Source organism: Lactuca saligna, chromosome 8 (assembly GCF_052625555.1).
Source record: "Lactuca saligna cultivar CGN05327 chromosome 8, ASM5262555v1, whole genome shotgun sequence".
Classification (NCBI taxonomy): domain Eukaryota; kingdom Viridiplantae; phylum Streptophyta; class Magnoliopsida; order Asterales; family Asteraceae; genus Lactuca; species Lactuca saligna.
In genome coordinates, this window is record NC_136424.1 from 195,396,987 (window position 1) to 195,419,006 (window position 22,020).

Sequence of the window (22,020 nt, forward strand, 5' to 3'; positions counted from 1 at the left end):
ATACTAAATAATTGAAAATCTTCGAAAAAAATTAAAATATTATTTTCATCATTTATATTTTCCAAAAAAAAAAAAAACAAACTAATAAGTTACTATTTTTTTTACATATTCTAGCATAATATTGGAATTTTCTTATAGAATATTAGAATATTTACATATCTGACAAACCGAGTAGAATATTCTAATATTCTAAAAATCACATTAAAATATTTACAGTGTAATATTCTATTAATATATCAGGTATTAAAAAAATTATAATTTTTATTTGTTATTTTTTTTTATATTTTATATATATATTTATTTTTTTTAGATAAATAAGATGACGAAAATAATATTTAAAAAATATTTTTTGGATTTTTTCATTTTATTTTACATTTTTAAATTATTTTTATATTACGTTTCATGGTCGCAGAAAATTAACATGGTCTAAAATGAACCTGAACCTAGAGTTAGGTTCATGTAAGACGATCTAATGTTGTGAGGCTTTGAGACGTAATCATAGTCACTCGATTTTATAGATAAAAAATAACATTTGTAAAATGCAAAATAATTGAAAATTTTCTAAATTTTTTTAAATATTATTTTCATCATTTATATTTTCTAAAAAAAATAAAAATAAAAACAATTACCGTTTTTTTACATATTTTATTAAAATATTCTAGTAGAGTATTAGAATGTTTTACATATCTAATAAATTTAGTTGAATAATAGAATATTTGAACATTCTAAAAGTTACATTAGAATATTTACAGTATAATATTCTATTAGAATATTTTTTACATATTTTAAAAAAAAAAAAATAGTAATTTTTTTATTTTTATTTTTTAGGTATATAAAATGACGAAAATAATCATTAAAAAGAGAATTCTCGGATTTTTCATTTTATTTTGCATTTTAAAGTTATTTTATAATTGTATCTCATTGTATTACAAAATTAACATGGTCTCCAATGAAACTGAACATATATATATATATATATATATATATATATATATATATATATATATATATATATATATATATATATATATATATATATATATATATATATATATATATATATATATATATATATATCACGGTTACAGAAATTGTTAATCGGCCGCTAATCGGTTGACTAACGATTAGTGATTAATCAGTTAGGCGGGGATTAATCGGGAGATTAACGGTGGACCATTAATTATTAAGAAAATTATTCAAAAATTTATAAATCTAATTTTAATCCTACAAAAAAGCGATTAATCGGCGATTATGGCCGATTAGGCCCGACTTTGACCTGCTTTGACCAAACCCGATTAGGTCCGATTAAGTTTGATTAGGTCCGATTAATTCTGAATTTGACTTGTATTGACCAAACCCGATTATAGTGACCGATTAGCAATAAATTTCATCTGTAGAGTTCCGATTAGCGATTAATCACCGATTAATCGATCGATTAGGCCGATTTCCGCAACACTGATATATATATATATATATATATATATATATATATATATATATATATATATATATATATATATTATATATATATATATATATATATATATATATATATATATATATATATATATATATAGGGTTAGGTTCATGTGAGACGGCCTAATTTTTTGAGACCGTGAGACACATTTTTTTATTTTTATTTTTATTTTTTTTAGTTAATTGATGTTCCGAAAATAATATTTAACAAAAGAATTTTTTGATTTTTCCATTTATTTTGAATTTTAAAATTATTTTTAGAATATGTACAGTGTAATATTCTATTTAGAATATTTCACGTATTTTTAAAAAATAAAATATGATTTTTTTTATTAATTGAAGTTCCGAAAATAATACTTAAAAAAAGAATTTTTAGATTTTTCCATTTATTTTGCATTTTAAAATTATTTTTTAGAATATGTTAGTGTAATATTCTATTTAGAATATTTCACGTATTTTTCAAAAAAAAAAAAAACCAGATTTTTTTTATTTTATTTTTTATTTTTTTTACTTAATTCAAGTTCCGAAAATAATACTTAAAATTTTTTTTTTTGGATTTTTACATTTATTTTGCATTTTAAAATTATTTTTAGATTTGGTCTAACGGTATCACAAAATTAGAATGGTCTCAAATGAACCTGAACCTACATATATATATATATATATATATATATATATATATATATATATATATATATATATATATATATATATATATATATATATATATATATATATATATATATATATATATATATATATATATATATATATATATATAGGGTGAGGTTCATTTGAGACCACATATATTTTGTGAGACCGTGAGACGCATTTTTTTATTTTTTTATTTTTTTTAATTAATTCATGTTCCGAAAATAATATTTAAAAAAAGAATTTTTTGATTTTTCCATTTATTTTGCATTTTAAAATTATTTTTAGAATATGTACAGTGTAGTATTCTATTTAGAATATTTCATGTATTTTTCAAAAAAAAAAAGAATTTTTTTTATTTTTTTTAGTTAATTCAAGTTCCGAAAATAATATTTAAAAAAAGAATTTTTAGATTTTTCCATTTATTTTGCATTTTAAAATTATTTTTTAGAATGTGTCAGTGTAATATTCTATTTAGAATATTCCACGTATTTTTCAAAAAAAAAAAAACGGAATTTTTTTTTGTTATATTTTTTTAGTTAATTCATGTTCCGAAAATAATATTTAAAAAAAGAATTTTTTGGTTTTTCCATTTATTTTGCATTTTAAAATTATTTTTAGATTTGGTATCACAGTCTCACAAAATTAGAATGGTCTCAAATGAACCTGAACCTATATATATATATATATATATATATATATATATATATATATATATATATATATATATATATATATATATATATATATATATATATATATATATATATATATATATATATATATATATATATAAGCGGTTAAGTAACTCATCCATATAATTTCTTTTATAAATCTATACATTTTATTATGAGACTTGAACTATCATTCTTCTGGATTTTTTTATTTCAAATTTAAGACTACGTTAACTATTATATTATTATTATTATTATTATTATTATTATTATTATTTTTTTTTTTTGTGTTTTAAGTAATATTTACAAGATACTAACCATAACGTATATGTTTTTAAAGATCTATCCAGCTTCTTATCGAATGGTATATAGCAAAGATATATCAAATTAAATGTTTGAAATTAATGGATTATTTTAAATAAAGAAGCCAATAATGGATAATGAGTTAGCAAGGTGCCATTGATTGGCACAATGAAGCATAGTCCACCTCCAAACCATATTATAGGTCGAGAACTTATAAAACTAATCAATATTTCATTATCAAAATGGTCAATTTGGATCAATTTAAAATGAGGATTAAGGTACAAAGTCAACCCCTATTATGTTTTAATGACACCAAAGGCATTTTAATTCTGGTTGTGTGGTGATCCACTCCTTATCCAGACATTAAGGGATAGACTTTGACATTTAAATATTTAATTAGTTAGATAAATGATGATTGATGTTCCATTTATTTTTTTACTGATTATCAGGTAACACGGTTTTGTAACTTCTCAAAGTTGTGGTGTACTTATATCTCTTTGGACCGGTTAAAGTGAGAAAATAATAAAATCAATTATAAAAGGAGAGCAACAATGGTTTAGTTAACAAAAGAAACTGAATTTATTTTAATTTTGTTATTTCTACGAACAAACTAAGTAAAAAAATATTAATTTTTTTCGAAACAACGAAAGAGATATATGTATATATTAAATAGCAGCATTTAGCAAGAGGCTAAGTCGAAGTGTGCAGAGATACAAAAATGTTCAAATGAAATTACATTTTAGAATAAAAATGAGAAAATGGAGAGATGCTCTAATTCGCCAACTCCCACACCCAAAACTATTTCTATGTTTGCAACATAAATAGGAGAGGGAAATAACATTGTTTGCCACCTTAGTGTGAGGGATTCTCAAATCCTTGAATAATTCTATAAAAAAAGATATTAAATAATTCTATAAAAAATGAAGTTCCTACTGTAATTCTTCGAGCCAAACACCACCACATTGCAAAACTCGAAAGCACCCACATGGTCGTCATCAAAACAATGTTTAAAGACGATTGTTTCGTATTTTGTCAAGTTCAAATAATCAACCCAGGTATACAAGTGTCAAACATCATCCATATTAAGAATCACAAGATCCCACCATCGACCAGTACGAGGATGCCACTTTGCAACTAAGGAAAAGGTGGTTGACATTCTCATCATAGTTCTAGTATCAAGGACATTGGAATAAATCCAAGTCAACACTCATATTAACCAATTTAATCGGGTTGACAATTAATTTATAAAACGCTCCAAACTAAAATGTTAATATTTTTAGGGACATATTTATTCCACATAATAGAATCATCATTCGCTTCCAAAGTCACTTCATTAATGTAATGTCTAGTTGAGCTTACCATAAAATCCTCATAATGATCCAATTCCTATACTCATTTGTCCGCTTTGTCAGATAGCACAAATAAGCTGAGAAAAAGTCGATAATTTAGAATCTTCTCAGGAATATTCTACACCAATTCCATATCTAACCTTGACTAGATCGCTATTATTTCAAACAATATTTTTTTTTTATCTATTTCTTGTGGATATAGTGTCAAGAACCGCTCTATTAAAGAAGGGTCAATAAATCAAACATCATTCAAAAGAAATTCATGGAATCATCACCAACTCGCTTTCTAATATGAAAATAAAGAATAAAACATTTATTATGTAACTATCGATTACAGAAGGGTCAATAAACCAAACATCATTCAAAAGAAATTCATGGAATCATCACCAACTCGCTTTCTAATATGAAAATGAAGAACAAAACAATTATCATGTAACTATCGATTACACTACTTTTTACCACACCCCAATGATCGCATGCAACTTTAATTCCTATCCATTTGACTTTTGACTCGACATCGCCACGGCTGTAAAGAATTGCTGTAATAGCTTTAATCCACATATAGTTAAAATCATTAACAAATCTCCATTGCCATTTCTAGTCGAAACCAAATAAACTTTCAACATAGTAGAATGATCTAAGAATTTCCAAAAAGCGAATCACTTTATTAGCATCTTCAAAAAATAATATAAAGTAAACCCAAGGTTACCACAAAACATTTTCAAAAGAGTAGAATGATCTCTAATAGAAAGAATTTCAACTTTCCACTTTGACAATATGTTCTCAAATACATCAATCATCACCCTTTTTCCCTCTAAGACAGGCATGTTAGAGCCAAATAAGAAGCTACGATATGTAAAAGGGAAATTATATGAGCTACAACTCATGATCAAAGTTAAACGTTCTAGATCATCCGAATTAACCCATACACGAAACAAATTTGAATTTTGGAGGTTACTTTTCCAACTCTTGTGGGAATGGTACACCTATATGCTCTAATTTCTCAATGTACGACTTCATTTTTAGAAAGTGTATACATGCAGAAGGTCCCTCTTGAAGCTTTCATCCTCGAAGAGATTTGACGATGTCAAATAGCTTTTGTGTTGCTTACTATTGGAAAATTTCCTTGAGTTAAACATTCATGTAGAACACCCTCATATTCTCAAAGTTCTTTTGGAGCTCCGGAACTATGGTCGCCAACATGATGCAACCGTCTTCAGTCGAATGATTATAACATTTGTCTTAATCATCAATCTACTCCCTAGTAGCATTATCTTCAATTTCTGAATGGACTTCCCCATATAAAACATGTTCTTTTTTCTCATACCTAAGAGTACATCTTCGTTCACAAATCCAATCGAGAAAGTTCAATCCAATAAGTTTGTCCTTCAGGAGGATTTTAAGTAGTGAAAAGTTTGACTTGGTTTTGGTACATGAGGGATAGGTGTACTCGTACCGTAAACTTTTCACTAAGTATTTTGTATGATTTTTATCTAAATATTTTTATGTATTTTTTAAGTAGTATGAAAGTTCGATCCAATAAGTTTTTACTTAGATATCACTAAACTTTTTTTTGAGTTTATGTATGAAAAAATCGCAGGTTTTTTCTATAAAATCACTGGAAAAAAAAATAATAATAAATTGATGTTTGTTTTTTGGTTTTTTATCAAAAAAAAATTTCAGCGAATTTGAAGAAAATCTGCGATTTTTTCATTTATAAAGTCAAAAAAAATTGTGAACTGTAAGTATTTTTTTAATGTATTTTTATGATTTTTAGGATTTTTTTTATTGTTTTTTGTTTTCCATAGAACCTAAACTTTTCTCTCTCTCTCTCTCTCTCTCTCTCTCTCTCTATATATATATATATATATATATATATATATATATATATATATATATATATATATATATATATATATATATATATATATATATATATATATATATATATATATTAGAAAAGAGGCGAATATACTTTCACCATATCCAAACTCTTAATGATCTTTCAAATTTCTAATAAGCATCTCATGACCTTTCAAAATTTAATAATATCTAAATTGGTTAATTAATATGAGATAAATATTTTAAAAAATCTACCTCAAATTTAGTCTTCTATAAGTTTTTAATAATAATAAGTTACTTAATATTATTTAACAATAATAATAATTAACAATATCAATAAATTATAAATTAAATTATATTACATTATAAACATTGATATTTTAAATAATTATCATTATATAAGTTTAAAACAAAAATAGTTATAAATAAAATAAATCAAGAATCATATTTAATTTTATTCAAGTGTAAGATATGGAGAGACAATTAAGTTATTTGATTGTAATATATGTTTAGTTTATCATATTGTTCAAATTAAATAGTTACATTCAAATATAAATCGTCCCTATGGTTTGGTCAAAATTACACGTTTGGTCGCTAACCTTTTTTTTTGCACTCGGATCATCCTATGGTTTCATTTTGTTGCGTTTGCATCCCTATGGTTTGGTCAAAATTGCACATTTGGTTCCTACCTTTATGTATGTAAGGGACGAAAAACGCAACAAAATCACATCACATGGACGATCCGAGTGGAAAAAAAGAAAAAAAAAAAGGTTATGGACTAAAATTGCAATTTTGACCGAACTATAAGGACGATTTTAATAATTTACTCTTTAATAATTAATGTAAATGGCATAATCATTTTCAATAAAATAAATGTTAACAATATGATTCAAATTTGTGTAACGCACGGACGTCCACCTAATTATTTAAATAAGGCGAGGAACCATAAATCACTCAAAGATGAGAAGACGGTTTCTGTAATCACACCAAAGGAGCTATTTAGATAGCAAAACTGTTTTCCAGTTGCAATTTCCATAAAACTCCTAGATCTGTCAAGATTTGTTGACTTATATCATTAGCATGTTTAATCTCTTTCATGATCATCTAAATTCATGATAGGGTTGTCATGGACCATGAATCTAGATAAAAAGTCATCCATGCAATAACCATGTGATATCCGACTTAAGTAATGCTTGAGAATCACGAGTATCATGTTACTTAGACTATAATCTAGCTAACATGTTTTCCCATGCACTACCCCATGCCAACATATTGTAAGGAGGTGTATGTTTTTCATGGACAACATGTGATTTTTGTTTTTATAAAACTGGTTTTGTTTTATTTAGTTAAAATTGTTTAGCTTTTGAAGTCATTGAATTTAAATCTTGTATTATAACTTTTATAGAATATTTAATTACAAATTGTAAACAACCATTAAAATAAGAAAAATACAATCACATACAACATATATATAAGTGATCATACCACCAACCCCGATCATATGTGTCTCTCTTATGAGCCGTCAAAGGAGATGCAAGTTGTTCTGAAGACAAATGGACACTTCAAAGCTCCAACTCGATTAACCATCAAGCTATGATGTCAAATCATACTCAATGGGACTTCAAACTCCTAGATCCTCTTCTTCGTCTTCGGTCTTCACAACATTACCATTTCTATTCAAACACAAACTTTCCTAACTAAAATATATATTTATAATTTAAAATAAAATTCACGTAAAATAGAAAACAAATGAAGATCACAAAGACCAAAGTTACAATCAAACATACAACATATAGGTCAAGTCGATGCTTGAGCTATCAAATCCATACAATCCAAAACAAACAATTCTTTGAACTTGGATTACAACTTTTAGATTAAATGAATAACCATAAAGTTGAAAGAAAGTTGACATACCATTGTTTCTCTAATCTCACATACAACAGATCATCCAAACAACAATGTCTCGATGTTGACTTTAATTAATAATTTTGAATTATACAAGTAAATTAACAAGCAAGGTGATAAGCAATTTTGTAAAACCATATTATTTGCATGAATTTATCATTCCGAATCAGATATATAGAAACTGACCAAGTATACTCATATTTAGAAAAATCGAAAAATTTGTTTCTGTGATTTTTGATTATACGTCATGTATCAGAAGGTGACTAGTTACATGTGTAGCGAACCAAAAGCCACATGCCACATTATATATATTAGGGTATGTGTAATATGGTCGTTGACGCATAGCATACACAAAGGCGGTGTGTAGCGTAAATAAGGCAGAAACAATTTCTACTTAGAGCCTAGTTTGATTTTTAGATTCCAAAAAGTTTTTTCTTTTTTTTTTTTTACTTTATAGTCGTCTAATTTAAATAGTCCACAAACATGAAAATATGTTTAACAAAAACAAATTGGAAATCATGTGGAATAGACGTGAACAAGTGGTTATGATACCACTATTGGGTTGTGAACATACAAAAGCTACAAAGCACATAATGGAAGAATACAAAACAGATCTCGTGAACCTAATACTAAATCCATATTCACCTAATCAAAAGCAACAAAATTAAACAACCTTTGACATAGTTGCGCCCAAAGATCATATCAGCAACCTTTGATAGATATGGATCAATCAACCACTAAAGCCCTAAATGATTAAGGTTTGTGTTCTTCAAACGTGGAGCATAAGTGAAAGGAACGTGATATGTAGACGAGGAAAATTAGGCTAGTGGAGAGGGTTAATAGGTGGCTAAAATTCTTAGGGTTTTAGCACTCTTATTTTCGGTCCTAGGCTGATCTATTTATAGGTTAGAATCCTTATAGGGTGATTAACTAGTTCGTAAGTTATTATCCATAAGATTTGACTTTAAAATCTTTACACTTAAACCCCTTAAGTCTACAAGTTTCTATTAATTAATTAATAAATTAGATCCCTATTATTCTCTCATGTCAATAATTTCAACCAGTTGTTGTCAATATAGTCAATATTTCCAATAATATTAATGTAGAATGGTTCAATCAAATAGGGTCCATTAAAAACTTTTAAGTATATCACAAAAGTGGTGAATCATTTAACTGCCACAGTTTTTTAATGTGGGTAAAATCAACAGATGTCATCGAAGCTATTAAAAAGACAAAATAAAATAATATTATGATTGAAGATATGCATTAGCATGTGAAGCAACATGATTCATTTTTAGTTTTGATATAAATTATAGATATCACTTTGTTGAAATATTGCCGTTTCATTTAGAAGGGGATAAATAAATAGCGTATGATGGGGTTGAAAATTTAAGAAACACACTTTCACAACCAACTATTGTTTGCTCTATGTTTAAGTGATGGACGGAATGCAACCAAGAAGATCCAAAATATTAAGAGCTTACTTATCTTCAGTTTCCAACAAAATATGGGGAAATATGGGAAAATGATTTGCAACTAGAGGGATACACCATGTCCTTCCAGCATTAGGAGAGGCATACTTTTTACGGGACTGGTGAATATTGTAAGAAGAGCAAGATTTTACAAAGAATTACGATCAATGAACTATAATGCTTGCGATTCATTTAAGAAAAAATGTTATGAACTTGGATTAATTGATAATGACAGGGGATATATTAAAGCAATTAAGGAAGAAAGTTTTTAAGAAATTGGTAATTACCTGTGTTTTTTGTTTGTCACACTTATGATGACGTACAGTCTTTCAAAACCTATTAATGTCTAGGAATTAACATGGAAATTGCAAGGTGAATATATAAGTAGCAATATATTAAATCACCCTATGTATAAAGGTAAATCAATTTGATATGTTTACTTTTATTTATATTATAAATCCTTTTATAACTTAAGATAGGATAATCGGCTCAGCAACGGAGCCTAAACCAGAACCTCCTCCTCAACTTCTCGCCACTATACTGAAAAGCAAACACATAAACGATCAAAGCATACTCGAGGGATCTCTGTGATTTTCCTTGATTCGAGTACAATCTCCTTAGGATCTTTGTGATTTTCCTTGATTCGAGTACGAATCATGTGCTTTCAACAATACGGGACCAATACTACCTTCCACACATATTTGTACTTTCTACAAGAATCATCCCAAATCCTATAAGTCACTTTACTATGGCAACTCTCATAATCCCTATGCTAAACAACATACAAATCTCGCTACAACACTCCCTGTGGTCTCTTAGGAATCCTCATCTCACTTGGTTTTGTAATACTAGGAACGTCAACCAACACCGTTAATTGTGAAAAATATAGGATCATATAGACTGTCGAATAAATGATTATACCCTAAGCTCATAACCAGACAAGGAAAAGGAAATAAGGCTAAATCAATCATTCTAAAGCTATGTGACCCTAATCGTATACAAATTTTAAACATATAAATAGCAATTAACTTTACCAATATAGACTCTAGGTAATGCATAACTTCCAATTCCTCCTACGCTACAAGGCATCACACAAATCAGACAATTCAATCATGCAATTCCGAAAGGTATCCTTAGCCTTATTCTAGTATGAAATTCATATAAACACATAATACTCGTGTATAAGTATTTTGGGAATCACTTACTTGAGCAAGGTTGATTACACGCATCGCACCCCTTTCTTTGTAAAAATATTTTTAGAAAAATTATTTTCTTTCAAAAAGATTATCAATTACTTAGTTTGAGTTCAGACACACCCGAGAGTGTGCCTGAATACCTCAAACCATGTGACATCCCAAAAATACCGATAAAAATTTCATTTTCAAAACACCCGAGAGTGTGCCTGAATACCTCAAACCATGTGATCACGTTGGACCCTTCCCTTTAGAACTAGAAGTACCTAAAATGTTTAAATCACAAAACCATAAACACAATGCTTAGTGAGTTGTCCAAAATACCACATGCCATACATAATAGAAGGCCCCATCGACATATCGGACCCCACCCACCATAATGGGCCCCACCCACATAACAGGCCCCACTCAGCATATAAATAGGCCCCTCCCAACATATAAACAGGCCCCACCCAAGATACAATGCAAGACTTACCTTTCTCACAAAATCAGACTGACCCCTACTCAAACGTCACAAAATAGGTGCTATAATACAATTATCAAATCACACAAGGTCACACCTTATTCTACACTCTAGAACTAACGATTAGACCAAAAGTCAGAAAGTCAAAGTCAGCAGTCGACATTGACATTAGCAGGCTTCCACGTCATGGCCTATCCTTGACCACTTCGGGGTTGATGAACTCAACCCCGATTAAAATCTCAGTTGCAAACACATCCATTGCCACGACATGGAAATCATGCTTACAAGTCGTGCCAGGATCCATCCAAAACTGTCGTGAAACCCCCAGCCGCCAGGTCGTGGCGAGCAGGTTTCCACTTCGTGGGAACTGGACTTTTTCAGCTTAATGGATTCAACTCTCAATCTACTAAGCCACCCATTCATTCCTTCCAAAAGGATTCCTAACATCAATTACACCCTAAAGATCGGTTCTTTTTAGTCATGCATGTCCAATGCAAATCTAGAGCTCAAACTAGGTAAAAAATGGATAATAACACCAAAATTCCATGTGTGGAGCTCAATACACCAATACACTTCAGATCTGAACCTTTTGTTCACCAAGGGACCTCAATGATCCATAAAGTTGCTAAGTTTATGGAATCCCACATTTCCAACTAAATCATCTCTGAGGAGAAGGGACAAAGACCTAGATATAGATACATAGAACAATAAAGTTTAGATGTTGAACACTTATAAACTTATATAGTATAAGATAAGAGATAATGATGAGGCTTGCAAGCTAGATCTATACACCAAGTGTGCTTCCTTTTCCTCCAAAACACCAAAACACCAATAAAAGCTCAAGATCTTCAACAATAAAGGCTAGCACTTCTGTGATATTGAAAGGGAGGTGATAGAGTTTGAGTGTATGAAAACCCTAACTATTAAATCCATTAAATAGGGGCACAAATCCTAAAACTAGGGTTAGCATTAAAATGGTATCCTTGTCGAGGGAAATATAGTGCTACACCGTGGCACTCATTTAATTTTCACGTTTCATACGAGCCCCACCACGTCGTGGTGACAGTTCCACCACATCGTGGCCAACCAAAATTCACCATTTACTTTTAGCATTCATACCTTGATGATATGAATGTTACATCTAAATTCCAAAAGAGTGGAATTTTCGGGGAAAATGACACTTAGTCATTTGATATATGTGAATCTTGTTAGTATGGTAATATGACAAAGTTACCGTTCTTTGGTTCAAGTGAAAGGGAAAGTGTTTGTTTAGGCATCATACATACTAATGCGTGTGATCCTTTCAAACAATGTCTATATATGGTGAAAAATATTACATCAACTTCACCGATGACTTCAATCGTTTTGGTTATGTGTATTTCATGAAACATAAACGTGAATCATATAAAATGTTCAAATTATTTCAAAGTGAAGTTGAAAATCAACTCAACATGACAATCAAAATCCTTCGTTCAAATAGAGGTGGCAAGTACTTGAGCTAAGAGTTCCAAGATCATCTTAGAATTCATGGGATTATCTCACAACATACTCCGCCCATAACATCACAGCTTAATGGTGTGTCTGAGAGGAGAAATCAGACTTTACTTGATATGGATCGATCTATGATAAACAAAAGTACTCTCCCTTGATCATTTTGGAGTATTTCCTTACTCACTGCAACCCATATCTTGAATATGGCACCAACTAAGAAGGTAGACAAGACACCTTATGATATGTAGTATGGAAAATCTCCATCCTTATCTTATTTGAAAGTTTGGGGTTGTGAAGCTTATGTTAGAAAATATACTTCGATCAAACTCGAATCCAGGTCTACCAAATGCATCATACCCTTTCTCTGGCTCGAATGAAAGGGCAAGTGTTTTTTTTACGCATCATACATAATGATGTATGCGGTCCTTAGATATTTACTTCATGAAAAGTTGAATTCTTTGAAAGCAAGTTTTTAATGGATGAAGCAAGTAGGAGGCGTGTGGATCTTGAAGAAGATCAAGAACCACAACCTGATGCAACTCAATTTGGCATTAGTACTGAACAAGAAGTTATTAAAAATGAAAAGATTTTTGTTCTTCAATCTACTGAAACATAAGGGATGCGTAGATCCGACAGGACTCATCATGAACCTGAGATATGTCGATTTCTCATTGATGCGTGCTTCACTATGTAAGACATCAACTAATATAATGACTTTTATATATATGGAATATGACCTTTCTCATTAATTACTTGTTTGAGTTCTATATTAACATGTTTAGTCCTTGAGTATATTTATTCACTCTAAAATCCACGGTCTCTTATTATACTGGGAACAATAGTGAAGTAAGACTAATATGAATTGGATTGGTTGACAAAGCATTGTAACCAAGTTCATAAATAATTACTATAGAACAAGTATTGGATTGAATCGTTCAAGATTACTTTATGGATCCATGTCACAAATGATACTTGATAAAGGCAACATCTTTGTATTCGTAACACCTAAGATACATATTTGGAACTTGAGTGAGGGAATGTTATGCTTTAATATATTTAAATGTTGTCCTTTAATCAAGCAGCTATAAAGGCTATTATTAGGTATGATGTGAACAATGTGAGAGACATATGTAGTCGAGTTGGTATTTTTTCCTCTTATTCGTTGAGAGTTAGGCATCTAAGGCCTTATCTAAAGTTGAACACTTAAATGAGATTGACTACCGATGTGCACAAAAGTACTAACTAGTCTTCAATTTATAACCTAGTAACTTTTACTTACTCTGCACCTATAGGCAGTGTACTTAGTCAGATTATAGTATAGCTCAGGTAATTCGGCTTTCGATCATATGAAAGAATTCAATTAAATAAATTAACTACTTTTATTTTAAAATATGAAACAACGATGATTTGTAAGGGGGGGGGGGGGGTTTACTTATTTTTCAAAATCAAAATAACTTAATATCACCTATCAAGTAACCAAGCAACAAAAACAAAGTAACTTCGAGAATTAAAAGAATACTTCTGTCTGGATCGAATTTCAATTTCTCCTATGGTTGATTTATAATGGATATATTATATTGATTACCAATTTACTAGCTATTATGATCAAATATCTAGGCCTATCAATTTATGAATGATAAAGCAATGATCATGCACAAGTTAAACACCAAATTTATAAAAGCACAATTGGACTATGAATGATATTAGTACTCTCATATGATAAAGTTAAGCAACCAACGTAACAACCTGTTTCGATTCATCTCATAATTCAGGGACGTGACTCAAAAATCAAGTATCATAAGGCTTCAGGATTTGGGAAAGAGAGATTTAGAACCATTTGGATGTGGGTAATGTAGATTATGTGATCCAATAGTTCGGTTTGTGATTTGGAGTCAAATGATTAAATAGGAAAAATAGTCTTTCAGACTTCTTTTATAAATTATATATTTTAGTTCAATGTGCTTTAAGTCAAAAGTAATTACATAGGGTGGTAGAACTCCTCAGTGCCTTTCTATGGATATAAAGAGTGTCGAAATCAGAGATGAAACGAAGAAGTTATGACCATTTGAAGTTAGGATGGTTTTGGGCTAAGCCGCGTATGGTGGGCGTACGGGGAAGTATGATAGGCGTACTAGGGCCTCCCTAATTATGCAGGGTGTAACTGATCAATATCTAAACCGTATTTTTGTGGTTTGAGGCTTATTTAAGCTCCTTAACTTCTCCAAACGCATTCTATTTTTAGCCTCCACTTGTCCAACACCCTCCCATGAAAACCCTAACACTAGTTTGAGCCCTTTAAGAAAAAGAAGGTCATATTGAGTGCTTTGGATTGTTCTTAGTGCATCTCGGAGAAGAATGAGCTCTTTGGAGTAGTGTTGGTTGCATTGGAGCTTGTATATCTAGACTTTGTTCACCTTGATCTTTCTTCTAAAGGTATAAAGTTTGAATCTTGATGACACATTTGATAGATCTTGGTAGTCTTAAGTGTTATGAGCCTTTGGTCACTTTAGTTCATAATATTTAGATCTTGAAAGTTTGTAACCTTTTTATGGATAAAGTTTCCAACTTTCTCCATCTAAACATCATATGTATTCAGATCTGAAGGTTGGAGAATTGGACTTCATTGATTAAGTTGAAAAATATGCTAATTTGGTCCCTTTCAGAATTAAAAAACCAGATTTTGGTGGTTTGTACCATTATAATGGATAAATTTAGAAACTTTATCCACTATGGAGCTATTAGGATCCATAGAAATGTGATATTGGTCCTTATATTCCTTCCATGCAAGTCTCATGATGTCTTAATGGATTAATAAGTTAAGGTTTTGGCTTTTGGACATTTTGTAGACATAGAAAGTCATACCTTTGAGTATGATGTGTGTACTCATATGGGGTCATGATTCTGGATGGTGAGTACGCCATGAAAACGAGCTGAGTATGTTAGGCATACTCAGCTAGAAGTTTGACTTTCATTGACTATTGACTTTTTACCAAGTTTGACCATCGGTCAAACTTCAGGGTTTTGGGCTATTAGTTTAGATTTTATTTGGTTATGGTATTAATGGATACGTCAGTGCATGCAGTGCAAAAAAGGGAACGTATCATAGTATTTTAGAGTTCTTCGTTTCAGGTGAGCTTTCTTACTGCGGTTGTGGGTCGAAGGCACCAACCCACTAACTTGTGTCTATAGAATTTTTGATGTCTTTGTGACTCTTGCATGATTGTCTATGTATATATGTGCTGACCAACTGGGTCTTATTTGTTGTTACTATTATATGTGATACTGTGTATACTGAGACCCTGAGCAGTCTCTAGGGTTAATGATAACCTACAGGGCATGTTTTCTTCCCACTTAGACTTCAAGTAGTCTCCAAGGTTTCTGATAACCCATAGTTGTTTATTTATGATGTGTTTTGTGTGGTATTTTGAGGAACTCACTAAGCTTTGTGCTTACGATTCATGGTTTAAATGTTTCCAGGTTTTCTTATACTGAATGAGGGGCATGCTCTATTGCATCGCATCAATGGGAGACTTGTGCACATGATAACTTTTGACAATACTCTGATAAATGTGTTAAGATTAAATGGTCCTATTTAAGATTTTGTAATTGTGATTTAAATAAACACTTAGATTTTTAATTAAAAATTTTAGGTGCAAATTTGGGGAGGTACAAGATGCTATAAGAGCCTTGGTTTGAGGGATTCAAACATACTCTTGGGTATTCTTGAACTCAAACTGAGGTATTAGTAAAATTTTCTAAAAGAAAATGATTTTCTAAAAAGGTTTTTAAAATAAAAGAGGGCGCGATGCATGGAATCAGCCGAGCTCAAGTAAGTATTTCCAAAATACACATAAGTGTTTTATGATTAATGTTTGATATGAGTATATGAGAATTGAATGCTAGATTAGGGCTAAGGATCTGCTAAGTGTTGTATGGTAGGATGCTTGATTTGGAAAGATGCCTTATACTTATTGTGTGAGCTGGTAGTGATGCATCCTAGTGATTAGAGATCTTCAGGAGCTTCTGAGGTAGGATTACATGTTTATGAGATGCTTTTAGTTCTATATGCTCTAATGATACTTTTTTGTGCTTTGTAGAACTCATATTGATATAAGTTATCTATCACATGAATATGTTAAGTTACATGTAGTGAGGGTTAAATAATCTTAGAGTTGTTGACTTTGCCTTATTGTGCCGCTCTCGTTTGAGTCCATAGGGTTGGGTATTTTAGTCAAAGGATTATCTAAGCTTTGTTGCATGTAATTGTATTCATAAAGTAGTTAACCAACATTAGTAGAGGTCCTTCAGCAGCTGATGGCAGGGTGAGGTGGTAATCCTAGGAAGTGCTTTAGTGTGAGTGGTGCGTTGCTTAGTAGATTTTGGAGGGTATCATTATAAGGGGGTGACTCAGAGGATTTGAGATGATTATGAAGAATGTATGGATAGGTGTGGAAGGTAGTATTGGGTCGTAATGGAAGCACATGATACCTAGTTGAATCAAGGAAAGTCCCAAAACTTCTAAAGATTTAGTTAATGGTGAAAACATAGTTTGGCACAATGAATCCGTTGTGGCATTCTGGGTATTATCAACTTTTCAATTATAGTTTTTTAGGAAGAAGATGAGTATGGTTATTGTTTGGGTCTTGATGGCCATATCAGTTGGGGTTGAATGGTGCAGACCTAGATGAGTAGTTTAATTCGAGGTCTTGGGGGCCCTACTTAAGGTAGTGTTAGTCTAAGTTTTAGGACTCAATGAGGGAGAGGTTGGGATGGGCATCTTGAGGATTGCAATCTTGAGATTAAGTGATTAGCTGATGTGATTGCTAAGATCATAGGTCGACCTAGTAAGGGACACCGGATGGTTGCGGTATCTACGACAAAGGTGGAAATGCACAAGAGGATTCTTGTGGTGTGATTGCCTCGAGAAAATTTCATATATGGAAAGAGATTCATTTTCGTGGAGACTATACAAGATGAGGACCAGGGGTATGCCTTCCTTGTGTTCAGTTAGAGCGTATTCTGGCAGGTTGTTCTTGGTGATCAAGAGAAGTGAATCAGGAATGACAACTCTTGTTGTCTCTGTTGTATCTCAAATATGAGGATGATGCCTCATGTTTTTATGATTGCGTATTGCGATGGATTGAAGGTTAAGGATTGATAAGAGAAATGTGTGGTAGTCCAATTGTTCTTAGATGGAGAATCAGTGCTATGAATGGGCTATCAGAGTTATTGCTTGTGCATTTGCATGGGATTCATGATGATAGAGGCGTTTATCACTGGGAATTTTCTGAGGTCTCCATCTGAGATTCATAATGTCTTTGAGTTGTTGGGTCTTTATTTGGAAGATTTCCTTGCATTGTGTTATATATTCCAAGAGTCAGGGATGGTATGTATCTGGCAGAGCTGGTTTGAAGTGAAGTTGTCTACAATGTCAGTTGGTGATAGTTTGAAACCAACTGGGGGAGAATGGGGTATGCCACTTTGAAGATCAATGATTTGTTCGAGTTCATGGTTCCAGAAGAATGGGTTTCAGGGATCGGCAGTTTGGGTATGCGAGTCTCTGGTTCGAGATGAAGGTGTAAAGCAACTTTCCATCAGATATATATTATCGGAAATACATGAGTTGTCTTTGTGGCATGAAGCTACTGGTCAAGGAGCTCGTTGTAGCTAGTGGTCCTTTTCAATAAGGTCGATGAACTATTCAAGACGTGATTAGGTTGCTCGATTTGAGCATCGTTTGTTGAAGGATTTGTCAGCTCGATGTATAAATTGCTACCTATAGTCTATGATAAGCAGTTGGTGATTTGTCAATCAACTTCAGGGTTAGGTATATGTAGTACTGCATGGGTTTAGTTCAGTGGAAAACATTGGACTATCAGGTTGTTGTTAGTGCATTCTTGATCGTTGGTTGTTCTCATTCATTGTCTATAGTTGGGATACTTCAAAGGTGTCGAGTTGCATAAGTTGGAGGTCAGTGGACATGACAACCAATCATCATGTTGGTATATTGTGGCTTCTGGATACGCTGCCCTAAATTATTGGATTGTGGAAGTATGGTCTATAGTAGACTCAGTTTTTATTCAGTAGTAAGCGGAGAATTAAAGTGATTATCTATCTACTCCAATTTGGGGTCTATGAGTTCATTTTCATTAGTTGGGATAGCACAAGGATATGGGATTGCATCCAAGAAAAGTACTTTTGGATACGGAAACCTTTCGTCAAGAGTAGTATAGTGTTTCGTCTAGTTTGGGGTGTGGGCACCCAATATGGTTTGGTCATAGGATCTTAGTTCAGTAAACTCAGTATAGTAGTGGTTGGATAGGGAGAGTATTGGATGGCTCACTAATCATGTGATTATGAGATTATCAGAATGTATGCATGTCAAGGATTTAGATCAGTGTATTTGGAGGGAGCGTCGGGGTTCCTTGAGGTTAGGAAAAATCCAATACATGTCAGGTTGTGAGTATGGGGAAAGCTACCGTTGGGTCAGTAAGGCTTTGACTGGCTAATCAGGTGGCATAGATAAGATATTGTTTGATTAATGATTAACTGTGAAGGCCAGTCATCATGCTATCGTCCTAAGTCAACTAGAGAGCCATTTTTGGTTATGAATGGGTTCATGGTTAAGTAAGGCAGAGGGTTTATTTTCTAGTGGTGAGCATCGTCCTATTTCAACTGACCCTATATGTCCCACAACCTTCCTTGATTCCATGAGATTGTAGTAAGGCCACAGTATTCATGGAATCAAGGAAGGTTGTGGGCCATATAGGGTCGGTTGTGATGTAAGAAAACAGGTAGGTCTGTACCATTCATTAGAGCAAAGTAAGTTATGTTGCATTAGTGTGATGGTTGGTTATGATATCCTTGTTTTGAATAGGAGGGTTGTTGAAGCCTTATATACAAGTAGTTTATGGTAGTTTTTCCAAACAAACTCTTGGATAGAGTCTCGTGGTGCAGCCGTTTGATAAATGTCGATTTTAGGATCCGGTCAGAGATCCGGTGCTTCAGATAATTTTTAGAATAGGTCGGAGCTCAAAAGATATTGGATAGATCGAAAATGGGAATGTTGGATAACAAGATAATTTAGGGTCTTAAGGATTTTGTTCGGATTAGATTCCGAAGTGGAGCCATATTGGTTGTGATTCAAAATGGTTTTGTATGTCGGGAAGTCAAATAAGGTATTACATTCCTGGTTTTGAGTTCAGTAGTGATGGTTGTGCTTTATTGGTTAAAGTATGTGGGTTCCGCTAAGGATAGGTTCGATTATTAAAAGGCCATCATATGTTAGGGTCGACTTTTATCAGGGCCAGGAAGATATGGTGGGATCGCCTGATTGTTTGGAAAGTAGCAAGGAATAATTTCGAAAACGAAATCTAATTTAAGTGGGGGAGAAGTGTAACACCTTATTTCGAGTCGATTCATAATTCGGGGCCATGACCCAAATATAAAGTATCATAATGCTTCAGGCTTTAGGAAAGAGAGGTTTAGACCCATCTGGATGTGGGTAATGTAGATTATATGATCTAAGAGTTTGGTTTGTGCTTTGGAGTCAAAGGGTAAAATGTGAAAAGTAATGTTTTAGACCTCTTTTCTTAATTATGGATTTTAGTTCGATGTGTTTTAAGTCCAAAGTAATTACATAGGGTTGTAGATCTCAATACCTTTCCGTGGATATAAAGATCGTTGAAATCGGAGTTGAAATGAAGAAGTTATGACCGTTTGAAGTTAAGATGGTTTCGGGTTAAGTCGTGTATGTTGGGCGTACGAGGAAGTACGTTGGGTGTACTTGGGAATCCTTTAGTACGTTGGGCATACCAGGAGTACACTAGGCATACGCGATCAGTGCCCAAACCCTATTTTCATGGTTTGTGCCATATTTAAGCTCCTTAACTTCACCAAACCCATTCCATTCTTGGCCTTAACCTCTCCAACACCCTCCCATGAACACCCTAACCCTAGTTTGAACCTTTTTAGTAAAGGAATGTGATCTTCGGTGCTTTGAATTGTTCTTAGTGCATCTTGGGGAAGAATGAGCTCTTTGGAAAATATTTGGTTGCATTGGAGAATTTAGATCAAGACTTTGTTCGCCTTGATCTTTCTTCTAGAGGTGTAAAGTTCTAATCTTGATGATGCATTTGATAGATATAACTAGTCTTAGGTGTTATGAGGTTTTGGTCACTTTAGTGCATAAAGTTTAGACCTTGAAAGTTTTTGACTTTTTTATGGATAAAGCTGGAAGTTGTGTCCATCTAAACATCATATTGATTCTGATTTAAAGGTTGGAGACTTGGAATTAATGTATTAAGTTGAAATATATGCTCTTTTGGTCCTTTTGAGAATCAAAAACCAGATCTTGGTGGTTTGGACCATTCTAATGGATAATGTTGGAAGTAGTGCACAAATTGGATCATATCGTAGTGTTTCATAGTTCTTCGTTTCATGTGAATTTTATTAGTGTGATTGTCAATCAAAGGCGCCAATGTAGGCCCACTAACTTGTGTAGGTAGGATGCTTGTTGTCTTTATGGCTCTATCATAATTTTTTGTGCATATATGTGCTGACCAGCTGGGTCTTATATGGTGTTTCTATTATAAGTGATATTGTGTATACTAAGACCTTGAGTTGTCTCCTGGGTTCTTGATAACCCACAAGGCATGCTGTTTAACCCACTGACACTTTCGGTAGTCACCAGGGTTGTTGATAACCCAAAGGGCATGTTGTTTGCCCTCTAAGATTTTGGTTAGTCTCAAGGGTTGCTGATAACCCACGGGGCGTGTTGTTTTTTCATTGAGACTTCGGCTAGTCTCCAGAGTTGTTGATAACCCATAGTTGTTTTCTTGAGATGTGGTGTGTGTGGTATTTTAGGGAACTCATTAAGCTTTGTGCTTACGATTCGTTTAAATGGTTTCATATTTTCTTATAAGGAATGTGAGGCACGGTTCGATTACACGCATCAATGGGAGAGTTATGCACGTAATAACTTTTGATGATACTCTGATAAATGTGTTAAGATTAAATGGTCATGTTTAAGATTTTGTAGTTGTGATTTGAATAAACACTTCGATTTTTAATTGAAAATTTTGAGTTTCATTTTGTGGCGTTACAACCAATCACTAATTAAGACTAATTATGTTCTCTAACACATTTAAAATAACTAGCTTTAATTACTGAAGCTAAGATATGATTAATCCTAGCTCTAAC